Genomic DNA, 16,060 nt, shown 5'->3' with positions numbered 1-16,060 from the left:
GGTGTGGTGTTAAGGACACGTCAGATCAATGCAATAGACAGATGTGTGAATGTCGCCTATGCTGTTGTACAATTATGAGTTGGAACTATGCCTTTTGAGTTGCTAGCAAAAGAATGGTATTTGAGACCCTGGTACTGGAAAAGTTTCACCAATGCTTAAGCAACTGTACACTGAAAGGGAAGAAACTCAAGGACGAGTTCTGTCAGGTTTGTGTTCAGTACCTTCCATTTCCTGAATTACAGCCTTTGCTTGCAGGAGGTACCTGCTACTGTGCAGGTAACAATGGATGGAACTTCACTGAAGCTGCATTATGGAATTCTTGATTTTGCCCTGGAATGTCTTTCCAACCATCACTCCAGAGTTCGAGGTAGCTACTCAGCTATTCTAGTACATGTTTGTGCCAGGATAGTCTGAGGTAGATTTAATAAACATGTGACAATCACTGAGCAATGGAATACATCTTGTTTGGACCAGTATGAGATTCAGCTTGCAGAGAAGCTCAGAAAGCTTCCAGAAGTATTGAGTCCCAATTATCCACCATAGTTGTAATCCACTTAATAAATCAACTTCTGCTTGACATTTTCACTTCCCTTGATTCATGCTTCTGATTCTACCTGTTTAGGCTACTTGGAATCACTTCATAAAAGCAACTAGCTTCAGGCAAGCCCTTGTTCCAATATTTGCTTTTGCCTAAACCAAAACTAAGATAGGATCTATTGTTAAGGATGTGGGAGAAAAATAATAACAAGCTAAGGGAACGGAGAAGGAGCAACAACTGAGCCAGGAAGAAAACCAAGAGAGAGTGGTGTCCAGAAAAGCAGGTGAGAAACGGAAAGAGGAGGGGGATTCATTACCTGTGCCAAGTGTCGCTTCAAGTAGGATGAGGAAGGAGGATTTCCCAACACACACAACACTAGAGATGCTGTCATGAGTAATTTTAGTGACTAAAAATACAGGCAAGATCCTGAGTAGTGTGCACTTAGGTGAAAATGACAAGAAAGGAACTGCACGCAACAGCTCTTGTCTAACCAAGAAAATAGTTAGAAGGTTTTGTGATTTCAAAAAGGTCCATTTGTTTAAAGAGGGAGAAGGTGTGACTAGAAATGCTCCAATAAAGGGAGAAGTTGGTCATGATGGACGTAAGAGGAGAGCCTGTAATCCTTGGTGAAGCTGCTTAATTTCTAAGCCATGATTAGTTTTGAGTAAGAATTTCAAAATGGAGAGTTTTCAGGGCAGCTGATAGCAAGAAGATGAGATTTCAGTTTTGCAATGTGTGAGTAAATTATTTGTCACTCTTTCCATAGAGGATCTATGCACATTGTTTTTGAACAGAACAAAGTAGAATTGGCAAAACGCAATGTTCAGGCATACAGCTTTCTTCTTTGTTTCTTTGTGCATTCAGTTTTGGTGCTTTAAGACAAGATCATAAATAGTTCAACTACTCTGAAACTGCCCTGCTATGAAGCGGCCCAGGTTACAGAGAGAGATCATGGATGCTTTATTTGACAGACTCATTCACCAGCCAGCGCCAATGTCCAAACCTGTGAGTGAGCAAGCCTCTGAAAGTAACTTCACTGATATCAAGTTCATGGTGGTGATTCTCAGAGAACACTCAAGTGATTCAGCTGAACTGTGTCCGTCGCTGAGTTTCCTCAACTGAAGTCCAGACATCAGGAAGCAGCAGTAAACTGTCTATACAGTGTTCTGGCTGGGCTTCTGACAACAGGAGAATAAGAATAATAAAGTGATTCCTTTCACTGAGCATAATGGTCTCTAGTTGGGACCATCTAGTTGCAAATGTAATAATTGCATTCTTTTTAATGGCTGAGTAATATTCTACGGAGTAGATGTACCACAGTTTCTTTAACCACTCCTCTTTGGACTGACATCAGAATCGCTTCCTTGTCTTTGCTATTGTAGATTGTGCTGCTGTAAATATAGGATTACAGATTCCCTTCTCAGATTCAGTTTTCAATTCATTCGGATATATTCCTAGGAGTAGGATAGCTAGATCATATGGCAGGTTTATTTGCAATTCTCTAAGCACTCTCCATACTGATTTCCATAGTGGTGGTACTAGCCTACACTCTAATCAGCAGCGAAGGAGGATATCTTTTCCCCTACATCCACACCAGCAGGTGTTGTTATTAGAGTTCTGAAAGGAACCTTAATGCGATTTTCATTTGTATCTCCCTAATGGCTAGGGAGCCTGAGCATCTTTTCATGTCTATTAGCCATTTGAATCTGTTCTTTTGAAAAATGTCTGTTCATTTCCTTTGTCCATTTCTTCACACATTTTTTCTTACTGTCACTGGGTTCTTTGTGCTCTTTGTAAATCCTGCATATTAGTCCCCTATCAGTTGTGTAGTGTGCAAAGATTTTCTCCCACTCTGTTTGTTGCTTCCTCACTGTTAATTGGTTCCTTTGCTGTACAGAATCTTTTTAGTCTGATGTAGTCCATTTGTTTGTCTTTGACTGCCTCTGCTTTTGGCATCATTTGCAAGAAGTCTTTTCCAATTCCTATGTCTTGGAGAGTGCTTCCTATGTTTTCTTTCAATAGTTTAAGGATTTCTGGGTGCAGATTTAGGTCCTTGAACCATTTAGAGCTGAATTTTGTATAATGTGACAGTTGCAAGTCTTGTTTCTTTCCTCTGCAAGCTACTATCAAAATTGTTGAGCTTTTGTTGAGTAGACCAGGCTTTTCCCCTGGATTGTTTTCAGTTTTTTTTTTTTGTCAAAGATCAGTTGGTTATGCATGTGTGGGCTGGCATAATAGAGATTACCATATTCAGATGTGAAGATACAACATAATATGCATCTCTACTTCCAAATCAAAAGCAGACTCCCAATGAAATTCTTAGACATATCTAGACAATGAGATGCTGGACTGTCTGACATGGTCTGTATCAGCAGTGTTTGGGCACACTTAAATAACAGACTGATGGAATTATGACTGCTTCTGACGGAGTACACCACTGTAATAATATGGAACAAGTGAGTTCAGGGGTGAGAATTTGGGTGGGGTGGAAATCCCAGACCCTATGGAATTGCACCATAAAAATTCAAAAGAAAAAAAGAAAAAAAAAGACTAATAAAATGATTCCTTTAAGCCACTGTGTTTTTGGATGGTTTTCACGCAATGGTAAATGACCGAAACACTGTATATAGCCCACTAGAGGAGAAAGAATGATTTAAGCAGATCATTTACATCTACAAAATTGAACAGGGGTAGACATTTGCTCTAGTTGCCAAGAAACCCAGTGGACTCCCTTCAATCAGTAACAGAGTTCCTGGATTTGAGTTCCAGCCCCACTCTCAATCTCAGTTTCTTGCTAATGAACACCGTGAGAGGCAACAGTGATGGCTGAGAACAATGTGTGATCCAGCAGATGAAGCTAAAGAAATGGTTCATGGGCTTGGCAGCGTGGCCTAGTGGCTAAGGTCCTCGCCTTGATCCCATATGGCCGCTGGTTCTAATCCCGGCAGCTCCACTTCCTCTCTGTCTCTCCTCCTCTCAGTATATCTAACTTTGTAATAAAAATAAAATAAATCTTTAAAAAAAAAAAAAAAAAAGAAATGGTTCATGTAGCACACAAGTGTCGGCAGTATCATAAGAATAAAGAATTTACTTGAAGCTCTAGTGTGTGGCCCAACAAGTTATACCCCACTTGTGACGCAACATCCCATATCAGACTGCAGGTGAGTCTTAAGAGTTCCACTTTGGATGCTGCTTCCTGATGGTGTACCCGGAAGGGCAGTGGATGATGAGTGGAGTGCTTGGGTTTATTACCCTTTGGGAGATCTGCACAGGGTTCCTGGCTCTTGGTGTTGGCTGGGCTTCAGTGCTGGTTATTGCAGCCCATTTGGGGAACTAATCAGTAGGTGGAAGAAATCTCTTTCTGTCTGTCTCTCTCCCTCTCTTACACTCTGATTTTCAAACAAATAAAGTCAGTAAATCATTTTTAAAACATAAGAGAAGCTACAAATTTTAATTATGATTTCTAATTCTTATTAATGGCCTCCAAACATGATTTTCAAATTTTAATTAAGAGAGATATTATAATTTTCCTTGTAAAATTATCAAAACAGAAAATACGAGGTTAGTCAATATTGTGGAAGGTACAAATAGGCCAATTTTCTTGAGTGCTATTGGTGTAAATATCACTTGGTAAAAAGCAATCAATGTTTATCATGAAGTGGTGAATGCAGATTAATCTACATGCTCAAAGATGCTCAACACAGCATTAACTCTTTAGGAAAAGATTTCTGTTCAGTTTAGACTCTGTCAGCTCTGAACAATCATGCTGGCCTGAGGAACTTGTGTGGATCCTAAACCTGGCTGACTTGCACATAGGTTTAGGGGATTCCCATAACAACACACAAGCTCTTTCTGTTGCTGGTATTCAAATAATATCTAAGGAGGCCTAGTGAAATTATAATAAAGCTAATGGGATTGTCGTATGTGCAGGATGTAATTACGTATCATAACCCACTGCAAAAAAAAAAAGGAAAGGGGATGCAAGTGGAAACCATTAGGCTTATCTAAAGAAACCAGTCTCCAAAAGACCAATATCAAGTGTTGTCTTTGATGTGTGACAGCTAATATGGAACATAATAACCAGCACAGGAATGAAATGGCCACTCTGGGATAGGATTGTCACTTTCTAGCTTATGCTCATATTCCACTTGAAATGTGGTCTTGTGGTCTTCGTACTTCTTGAATATTACGATTAGTGCTAAATTAAGCCTGAGAATACAGAGTGGATGAGTATTATGACTCTGTAGATACTGCTAAAAAGAGGGAAGGGAGGGAAGCAGAGGAATGAGGGAAGTGTGATTGCCTGCTTGAACTAAGCATATGGAATGCATAAAATCTGTGCTCTTGATATTAATAAAACAAAATAATGGAAATGGAGAGTCCATTTCAACACATTAAGCATAAAATGACTGTGTGAGCAATAACAACATGCAGGACTTCTTCAACAAAAAGTGAGCCTCAGGCTGGAGAAATGCTCTTTCCTCACTTTTCTTCAGTGCTAGGTTCAGTAAAAAGTACAGGGCAGGATCAAGTGTACAAAGACATGTCTTTGCTGTCCTTGATCTCAGAAGAGCAGAAGCAGTCAGGTGGTATCCAGCATGTGCCAGTGAATTCACTGGCAATTGTGGGTCATCCCCAGGGACAGCAGGGAGGATTGGGATTGAAATTAGCTTATTTCTTGTTCACATCTGTTCTTTCAGGACCTTGAACAGATGTGAATTAAGAATCAGGGAAGTTAAACATATGTAGCAGAAATATTGAGGATAATCTGGAAGTACTCCTCATCATAGCTATGATTTAATTTCCTTAGTTCCTGTTGAAAAGGTGAGCTGCCAAGAGCCAAATAAAGGCTGCACAATGCAGAAAGAAACAGAAAAGTGAGAAAATTTTAAAATTAACCGCACACATTAGTAACATGCACACACATGAATGTTCTTTAAAAAGTTTATTGAGAATGTACCTTATTAAAAATAATGTATAAACTTCTTTCAGTAACAGATACATTGCCGTGGGCACAGCAAACCAAACCACCACTTAAAATGCTGGTATCCCATAACAGAGTGCATGGTTTGAATTCTGACTGTTATGTGTCCAATCTAACTTCTTTTTTTTTTTATAATCTATTTTATTGTGTTGTTGTTGACAATCTTTACATAGTTAATTACAGTTAAAGAAAGAAAAAGAAAGAAAAAGGTTCAGGGGGATAGGGAAGTGGGTAATACTATTATGTCCATATTGTTTCCATCTTGTATCTGAGGTAAAGGGGGATATTGAGGGAGAAGCCCCACCCGGTTTCCCGCCCACCCCGAGTCCCGGATGTGGGGCATGCTCTGAGATATGTGCTCGAGTGGTGTTAATAGTTCTCCAGTTATGAATCGCTGCCAGTTTCGCTCGATGAGGTCGTCCACTGATTGATATGGTCCATCATAAAGTCTCCGTTTGCCCCATTTTTCGCTGCCAACATATAGCTGAGATGAATGATTTCTTGCTCACGGGACTGGAAAGGCAGTAGAAGGAGGCTTGGGTTCTTGGCCCTTCCATCCATGTGGAAGACCAAGATGGTGTTCCTGGCCCCTGGTTTCAGCCTGGGCCATTTCTGAAATTGGGAATGTAAGATTGTTTTCACTTCATGTCTTCCTCTTTCTCTGTGGCTCTGCCTTTCAAATGAGCACACCCTTTTAAAAAACATGTTTTTGATTTCCATATTCAACAAACATTTTGAAGTCCCCTCATGCATCCTTGGGCATGAACATGGGTGTGTGAAAACATTACAAAGAAAACAGTAAAATTAAACACAACTCTGTAGGGTGCTAGATCTCAGTCTAAGTTGTTTTCAGTGCCATTGGTCCATACAGGTCAATAGTAGTATTCTATCAATCAGAGAGAATAGAAATTTTGCAACTAGAAAAACATGGAGTTTGTCAGTATTGTAGAGGATGGCATCAGGCCAATGGTCTCATGTGTTTCTGATGCAAACATGACTTTGTAAAGCAGCAATCTGTGAGCTGCAACCATCCGTGTCAGAACTCCTGGTCTCACATCAGGATACAAACGTCCCAGACAAGATGTGAGCTACAAGTTTTCCATGAGTTTGTACCAAACCTGCCACACTGTCCCAAATAACCATAAGGGCCCAGAAAATTCTACTACACGTGCCCCTAAATACAGAACAGGTGGGTCGTCTCAGGTTTTACACGGAAGCACAACAGCTTCCAAATCACGACTTTGGCAAATATAAAGTATAATGAAAAAAAAATTCAAGTCAGCTTCTAAGATTATGATTAGATTTATTATCCATCTCTCTTCTTTTTCTTTTTTGTCTGAATTTCTCTCCTTAATCTCTTGCATGTTCCTTCTTCCTTCCCCATAGAGTTTGTCTTGATAACATAAAACCAGAAGATACGATATTAGACATAATAGAATCATTGGCCTTCATAGTTAATTAAGGTCCATTTGATCCTTTTTGATGTTTTTTCTTTCTATCAGCCGAAACTATCTTTGATAACTCATCAGGAACTTGATGCCACTCCTGAATGGAGCCACATGCCTAGTGTATAGTGGAAGCTCCCACTGGTTGCCATGTGACATTTTAAAAATATGAAATTTAAAAGATGTATGATTAGACCTGACAAGACATCCCCACCTCCTGTCTTTTATCTCTTTCATTCTACAAAGTACTACAAAATTAATCCTCTTAAAACACAGATCTCATTGTATCACAAAATCTTTTAACCAAGTCACATTCCATCCAGAATAAAGGGGTTTCCTAGGCTGATATTCAGTTTCACCCCACAACTTGACCTAACCAATCTGTCCTGCCTCTCTCCCTACCATTTGCCTATAAATGTTTTCAGTGTATAATAACTCACTACATCCGATACAGGTTTATGCATATACTCACAGGGTTATATATCCCATTCATCTGACCCAAAATGCTTTTCTCCCTTGCTTTCAAATTCATATCAGTTCCTGAAAACTCAAATAGAAGTTTGCTCTTACCATGATAATATCTACAACATTTATAGGAAAGTGAAATAATTGCCTTTCGCCACAGAACTTTATATTTTTAGCTATAGTACAAGAAGAAGAAGATAGGCCTTAGAATGTCTGTGAACATTTCTTATTTAATCACAGTAGCCCCAAATTTTCTTTATTGGGTGTAGAACGCAGGTAGCTTAGGAAAGGGAAGCAGAGTCAATAGCAGTTTTAAGAAAACTCTTAAAGTTACTCTTATAGGACAAAAACATATGTGGTTTGGCTTCTTGCAGCAACTTCGTGGGAAGATATTATGAATAAAAATAAAGCTGCAGGAATCACAATTCCAGACCTCAAGGCATACTACAGGGTAGTGGTCATCAAAACAACCTGGTACTGATAAAGAAGCAGAGAAGATCAATGGAACAGAATAGAATCCACAGAAGGGAGCCAACACATGTACAACCAACTAATCTTCGGCAAGGGAACTAAAAATACCCCAGGGAAAATGGCTAGTCTCTTCAACAACTGCTGTTAGGAAAATTGGATATCAGCCTGAAGAAGTAAGAAGCAAGATACTTAGCTCTCATCTTACACACATCAAAAAAAAAAAAAAAAAAAAAAAAAAAAACCCAGCTCTAAATGGAACAGGAAAGAAGGAGAAGGGATGGGAGGAGGCGTGGAGGAGAGGGGAGGAGAGGAGAGGAAAGGAGGGGAAGGGAGGGGAAGGAATGGAAGGGGAATGGAGAGGAGGGGCAGGGAGGGGAAATCCTAAGATTCAGGGTCTGGAGCTCATTTGTCAAGAAACATAAATGCTGTTGCAAACAGAAAATGTTGAAACTATGCTCCCAGAGGGTCTGTAGGAAGCCATCTCCTCCTGGTCTGCTGTGTGATGCTTATTTGAGCCTTTGGTGTTCAGAGAACTAGTGATCACACACTGCCTGCATGACTGACCTTTCGTCAGTTCTTCCAGAGGCTGGATGAATATCTTTAGTTTACAGGTCTTTTAGAAATGTGAGCTGACATCCCAGCTCCAACCTGCATGATAAATCACATTATCAACTTGCACAGTGACCAAAGCCTAAAGGCAAATGAAGACACTCCTATCAAGTCAGACATTCCAGAAGTTTAGATGTCATCTCTCGACAGGCAAGACCACACCTCTCTTGGGAGAAGATTATCTCTTCTCTCCACAACAGAATTTTAAGTGTTGCATCCAGACAATGCCAATTCATTTATTGAATTAGAAATTGAATTTATTCTCTTAAATTATTAATGGAAATAGTATTTTTAAAACTTCTCTACACAGTTCCCTAGCTATTACACAATGAATATTTCTTGCTTTATTCCAGTTTCAATGGTGTATAAAAAAGAATTAATGAGGCACAGCTCATAGATTGATGTTCATATTTATTAGCTTTTGTTCTTTTGCTAAACATGCTCTGTGTAATCTTTGAAAATTGCTCAAGTTTATGAAAAAGAGTTTGCACAGCCTTAATATTATTTGCTTATTAATCTGTGACAAACCGTAAAATGTGAAGTTTTGCTATGACAACCTCATGGAATTTGTTCATTTTGTTTCTGATTTAAATAGCAATACATTTACAAGGCCAGCAACTTTTAGAAATTGGGGGTGAGAGAGATAAAGGAATATCACTCTTGCTGTCATTTGGAATGCCCCCCCAAAAAACTAGAAATGTTCTTAAAGACACAATTACATTCCTCAGTGGTGACTTGTGGAAATGTGTCCTATGCCTATTCAATCCAGGCCTATTAATACAAAATACCAACAAACCTGGCACCTGCCAGCAAGAATCCTCTGGAGAGTCTATGCCAGAGCCTCCAACTACATCTCCAGCTGATGCTACACCTTCCATTAAAATGAGCAATTTGGAAGTGTCTTGAGAATATAGCCCGTCATCTTGATTCAGTCTAGCTGTTCTTTGGCTAACATGAATTTTACCTAAGGAAGGGCAAGTCTGCAGTACATTCAGGAAGCTTCTTGAACCTGCTTTTGAAATCACAAAGTGCATAAAAACTAGTGTTTAGATGTATTCTTTGATGCATGCACTTGAGATAATCTGACACAATGCTATGATTCACTGAAATAGCAGAATATTAAACTTGTAACTATTATTTGTAACTATTACATGTTTGTTGACGAAATCCGTAAGAAAGTCAACTCAATTCCATTTTAATTTGCTCTTCCTGTTCATAATGCCATCAATATCTATCCCATTATTGTCTTACTTGTCATAAAATTTAATATCCCCTGAACTGACCTAATTTATTCATGTACATACTTGTTTGCTTTCTACCAATCCCAATTTAGAATGTAAGATAAATCCCTCTCTGGAATCCTTGTTATCTGTAAAAGGAAAGAAAGCCATATTTACACTCCCAGTGCCTTAGAATAGTGTCTGGAACACAGGAAGAATCTCAATTAATATTTGGTCAGTGAGTAACTGTATAAACAATGAATAAAAAATAAGGGACTATTTATGATGTTACTGATTAAACTGTGAGCCATCATGGAATGAATCCATGCTTGTTATGTTATCTTCAAAGTACCAAGAAAAATGCCTTAAATGTAGAAATCATTAAATACATACTTATTAACTTATTTATCCAAGAAAGTCCTAAAATAAATCCTTGGAAAGGAGTTAGAATATGTAGCTTCCTTAGTAGGGAAAATGACAATCCAATACATAATCACTAGTTATTATTACAAATATGCTAGCGGTGACATAAGGATTGTTCCAGAATTAGGGTTAGTTACTGCTTAGGAACAATGTTACTCAATGACTGCAGGTGACCTTCCTAGACCAGAAGCAACATGATGCAGCCACTGATAGAAATCAAATGACTTCCGTAATGTAAGCTTTCCTCAATTACACCTCTGGAAGTGCTATAAACCTACTCAAAGTTACATTCTTCAAAATCTTTCACATCTTATTTGCAACAAATCAAATCACTCGATTCAGGATGCTGTGATAGTGACCTCATTGGCTGAAAACATTTATTCCATGAGACACTAACACTCAAAAATATTTCATTAAATGGATAAGTAAACTCTAAATAGATACATTCTGGAAAATATTTGAAAGACATGGGTATCTCACTTTGATACATATCTTATAAGTAGCACACTGGTTACACATTCACACTGGAAAATTTTTCAGTGACAGTTGCAAATTAAATTTACTACATAATCTTTATTTCTGGCACTTGCCCTTCTTTTCATGAAACACCAAAATACCCATATTGTAAATGCTAAGCACATAGTAGTAAACAAAACATTTTATTTATTTTTTTTGTAAGACTTAATTTTATTGGAAAGTCAAGTTATATAGCAAGAATGAGAAACAGAGATAGATCTTTCATCTGTTGGCTCACTCTCCAAATGACAACAATGGTCAAAATTGGAGCACTCCAAAACCAGAAACTAGGAGCATCTTCTAGGTCTCCCAGGTGAGTGGAAGGGCCCAAAGACTTGGGTTAGCCTCCACTACCTTCTGAGGCCATAGTCAGGGAACTAGATTGGAAGTAGAGCAGGTGGGACTTCAACCAGTGCCCATATGGGATGCTGCCACTGCAGAGAGAGACTTAGCTTGCTATGCGACACAAAACTTTGTTTTTGAGTTTTAAAAAGTACATGACTAAAGGAAGGAAAACAAACAAGAATTGGAAAAAAAGATTGTTATTTGCAGATCATGATCTGGAAAACACTGCTATTTTCCTAGATATGTCTTAACAAAGTGTTGATAACTTGGTGCCTTCCACCAGCTGTTGGAGGGGTCAAGCTCTTGCTATCTCAAGGAGAATTCTTCACTGGCTCTCTCCCATCTTTCAGGGGTTGCCAACATTCCTTGGAATGTGGCTGCATCATTCCCCTGTCTGCTTCAGTGTTCACATTCATTCTGTGAATCACCGTGTCTTCAAGTGGTCTCCTTATAAGAACAGGGGTTAGATGGTTTACAAAGGACCAAAGTCTGAAATCAAGGCATCAACAGAGACTCTAGGGATGAGTGCACCCCTGACCCTCTCAGCTTGTGACTGCCACTCAGCTTCCTTTATCTAGTTCTCTATCTCTAGTTCTCGTTCCCTTCTCTTACAAAGACATCCGTCATTCAACGTAGGACCCACCTTAACCCAGTCTGATAAAATTCTGAGATACTTGATTTCATTTTCTATTTTTAAAAGATTTATTTATTTTTATTGGAAAGGCAGATATACAGAGAGGAGAAGAGACAGAGAGGAAGATCTTCGGTCTGATGATTCACTTCCCAAGTGACAGAAACGGCCGGTGCTGTGCTGATCCAAAGCCAGGAGCCAGGAACCTCCTCCGGGTCTCACACGCGGGTGCAGGGTCCCAAGGCTTTGGGCCGTCCTCGACTGCTTTCCCAGGCCATAAGCAGGGAGCTGGATGGGAAGTGGGGCCACCAGGATTAGAACTGAAGCCCATATGGGATCCCGGCAAATTCAAGAAGAGAACTTGAGCCGCTAGGCCATCGTACCGGGCCCTTAATTTCATTTTCAAAAGTCCTGATTCCAAATGGGATCATATGTACAAAGTCCAGGTGAATGCCTTTGGGAGACAATATTCAACCGCTCATGATGACAATCAGTATCCAGGACATGATTTAGTTTTGCAATTCCCTGCATACCCAGTAAACAGAGAGGGGGTGCTGCAGGCATTTATGCCAGATGCTTGTAGCCCACACTGAAGTGCCTGCTTGATCTATGGCTCCTGACTCCAGATTCCTGTCAACACTGATTTCTCTCTCTCACTCACTCACTCACCCTCTCCCTTTCACTCTTTCTCTCCTTCTCAGTCTCTCACATGTATTAAAAGAGCATGCAAGTGGGAGAGAGAATAGGTAAAATTAGGAAGAAACATGCAGTTCCTAGGTATCTCAGCAAGTGATCCCTCCCCCTCAAAAGCTAATACATTGGTAAATTCCACAAGGTAGAGAAATATCTGTTACTGATGATAAAAGTCTGTTATTTAGTGTTTTCCTGAGTTTATCTTGCCTAACAGGCTAATGTTCTGTTCACAAAACAGAAAGTCTTTCAGGTGCAGAGCCAAGACAACATTTCCTCTTCCAGTGTTCTAAGGCACATCCTCTCTTCTCTGAAACTGTTCCAGAACAGCCTTTGTTTCCTTTTTCTGTACTGCTGTATTCACTCAGAATTTCAGTATGTCACTGAAGAGAGCAGGAAGAGATTGACTTGATATTCTTGATCCTATCAAGAGAGTTTCTAGTTTCTCTCCACTAAGCAAATAGGTTAGCTATAGATTTTTATGTTGCTTATAAGCCTGGAAAAATTCCCTTGTCGTTCTGGTTTACTGTGATCTTCTTTTTTCTAAAGAGAGCACAGATTTTCATTGTTTTTTGGTTAGATAACATATCTTTAATTTAAAATATAATCAAAAGTTTTCATACTCCACTGAATAGAGTTCAACATGTAAGTTGAAAGACCATAGTTCAGAAATAGTACAAGAGAGATATACAAATACTGCATGTTCTCCATGATATGTGGTATTGAAATTAAAAAGTAAATATAAAAACAAAAACAAAATATGTTGACGATGTCTGTGTCTGTCAATTTTCCTATACAGTGTTTTGTCAAACTTTGAAAAAAATCTTTGCCAAGTATTCTTAAGAACAAAGTATTAAAGAGCTGTGATAATTCTAAAATTTATCATGTATGTGTGAACCAGACATATTTCCATTTGATTTATAGCCCCTAAGCATATTCCTAGATTTTTCAAAGATTTGGTTATCTCTTTGAAAGTCAGAGTTGCAGAGGGAAAGGGAGAGACTAAGAAACCCATGTGCTGGTTTACTCCCCAACAACCCCGACAGATAGGGCTTGGCCGGGGTCTCTAATGTGGCAGGCAAGGGCCCAATTAGGCTCACCCTCTGCTTTACCCAGACTGTGATCAGCAAGCTGATCAGAAATGGAGAGGCTGGCACTTGAACTGGCACTCACATGGGATGCTAGCATGGTTGGCGGCAGCTTTACCCACTAGGCCACAATGCTGGCCCTTCCTGTGGATTTTTAAAACCATGAATTGGTATTAGCTTTTGTTAAAAGTTTTTTTCTAACATCTGATGATCTGATCATGTAATATTTCTTCCAGGCCAATTAATATGATGATTAATGGAAAAGTGTTTCACAAAGGATAAATCTAACATGATTATTTACAGTATGATTTCCACTCTACAAACAGGTGACTTCAACTTACTAATTTTCTGAGCATTTTACATCTATGCTCATGAGACATACTGATCTAGGCTTTTCTTCTTTTGGTATTTGGGTAATGCCGGTCAAACAGAATGAGTTGGAAAGCAACTCCATCTGCTTCTAGATTGTGAACAGACTAAAGGGAAATGGAAAACTCTCTCCAGGAAATGTTTGGCAGACATCACCAGCAAACTCATCTAAGTCTGGGGCTTTCCATTTGGAAGGTTGTGAATTATTGGATTCAATTTCTTCAACAGACACAGGCCTATTCAAATTCTCTATCTCTTCTTTCTGATTTTTGGCAGATGGTGCTATTCAAGGAAACTGCAATTTCATTCAGGTTGTCAATTTTGTGAGTATAGAGGTGTTCACAGTACACATTGATCATCCTAAAATTAATATCATTGTATATACCATCAATGTTCTAGCTGAGAAAGAATTTATAAGTCTTACAAGAGGTACCAAAACATAAATTTAACCAACAATGTGAAAGATCTTTACAATGAAAATTGGAAAATATGAGAGAAATAGAAGAAGATACACAAAAAAGGGAAAAATCTTTCAACTTTGTGCATTGGAAGAATTTATATTATCAAAATGTTCCTACTACCCAAGGTAATTTATAGATTCAATATGATCAAACTAGAAACTTCAAGAACATTCTTCACAGATTTAGAAAAAGCAATCCTAAAATTTACGCAAAAACACAAAAGACCCTGAAAAGCCAAAGCCATTTAAAACAATTTTAAAAAGCCAGAGGCACCATAATAGCATATTTCAAGACATAGTACAGGGTTATAATAATCAAAACAGCCTGGTACTAGCACAAAAACAGACATGCAGACCAATGGGACAGAATAGAAATCTCAGAAATTAACCCACACATTTATAACCAACTAATCTTTGACAAGCAAGCTAAAACAATTCCTTGGAAAAAAAAAAGGAGTTTTCAACAAACGATGTCGGCAAAATTGCATTTCCACAAGCAGAAGTTTAAAAGCAGGGGCCCCGGGTGTCCTTGGGATTGTTGCTCCTGCCTCAATCATTGCAGGCAGTGATCCTGGGGCCCTAGCAACCTGCACAGATCAGTGCTGGGAGAGGTGCTATGCTACCTTCAGAGCTGCACACCAGGCTAGGCTAGGGACAGGATGAAATGGTGACCACTGGGGGCTTATTTCATGTGTAGAAATTTCCCTAAAGGCCTTTTGGCCAGCACACTGCACCTATCAGTGACCAAAAGGATTAGGACTGGGGACTAGTTAGATAGGCAGCCTGAATAGTCTCCCTGGACCAAGCTGCTACACCCACAGGCATGCACAAGAGCTGGGGTGGCAGGTGGGCTGAGCCAGACAGCTGCCAAACCACTGTGTGTGACACAACCAGGGCTTGAGAGTGGGCTGGACCAGGCCACTGCAGCTGCCAGAGTGTGCAGAGCAAGATCGAGGAGCAAGCCAGGTAGCAGACCCTGCAGGACTTTACCATGCCAGACTATTGCATACACCTCAAGGCTGGGTATGAGCTGGATGTGGGGAGAAGGCTGGCCAGAAGCAGGTTCCTTGAATCTCAGGAATGCCTCAGACATGCAGGATTCCCAATCTCAGAGTCATGAAAGTCTGGTACAGGGGATCAGCACCATGGCTAAATTGGCTAATTCTCTACCTACAAGCGCTGGCATCCCATATAGCACCAGTTCGTGTCCTGACTGCCCCATTTGCTATATAGCTTCCTGTTTGTCACCTGGGAAGGCAGTAGAGGATGGCCTGAAGGCTTAGGACATTGCAGCCATGTGTGAGACTTGGAGGGGGCCTACTGGTTTCAGATTGGCTCAGCTCCAGCCATTTTGGCTAATTGAGGAGTGAACCAACAGATGGAACATCATTGTTTTTCCTTCTCTCTATAAATCCGCCTTTCCAATAAAAAGAAATAAATCCTAAAGAGAAAGGAAGGAAGGAAGGAAGGAAGGAAGGAAGAAAGGAAGGAAGGAAGGAAGGGAGGAAGAAAGAAAGAAAGAAAGAAAGAAAGAAAGAAAGAAAGAAAGAAAGAAAGAAAGAAAGAAAGAAAGAAAAGAAAAGAAAGAAAGAATCCAACTCAGAGCACATGCGCATGATTGAGCCACCTCCCTCTTTGACTCTCATGCAAGGGTGAGAATATACACGAGTATACACAAAAGATAAGACAGCCTGCGCTTCTAAACCAACAGAGGATCTCAACTACCTCTTCAAGAGTAGTAAGATAAACAAGTCAGACAACTCTTCAGGCCAAGTTCTACAGCAACTGCCCAAGTCTGGGGACCTT

At 39.6% G+C, this 16,060-nt stretch overlaps 1 pseudogene; it reads left to right on the top strand.

Annotated features, from left to right (window-relative positions):
- LOC101524690 (peroxiredoxin-1-like) overlaps positions 1–16,060 on the top strand; it is a 31,503-nt pseudogene that overhangs the window by 4,744 nt on the left and 10,699 nt on the right.

This window comes from Ochotona princeps, chromosome 18 (genome assembly GCF_030435755.1).
Source record: "Ochotona princeps isolate mOchPri1 chromosome 18, mOchPri1.hap1, whole genome shotgun sequence".
Lineage (NCBI taxonomy): Eukaryota > Metazoa > Chordata > Mammalia > Lagomorpha > Ochotonidae > Ochotona > Ochotona princeps.
The sequence above is the reverse complement of the archived record's forward strand: the minus strand, read 5'-3'. Positions and strand labels throughout refer to the sequence as shown.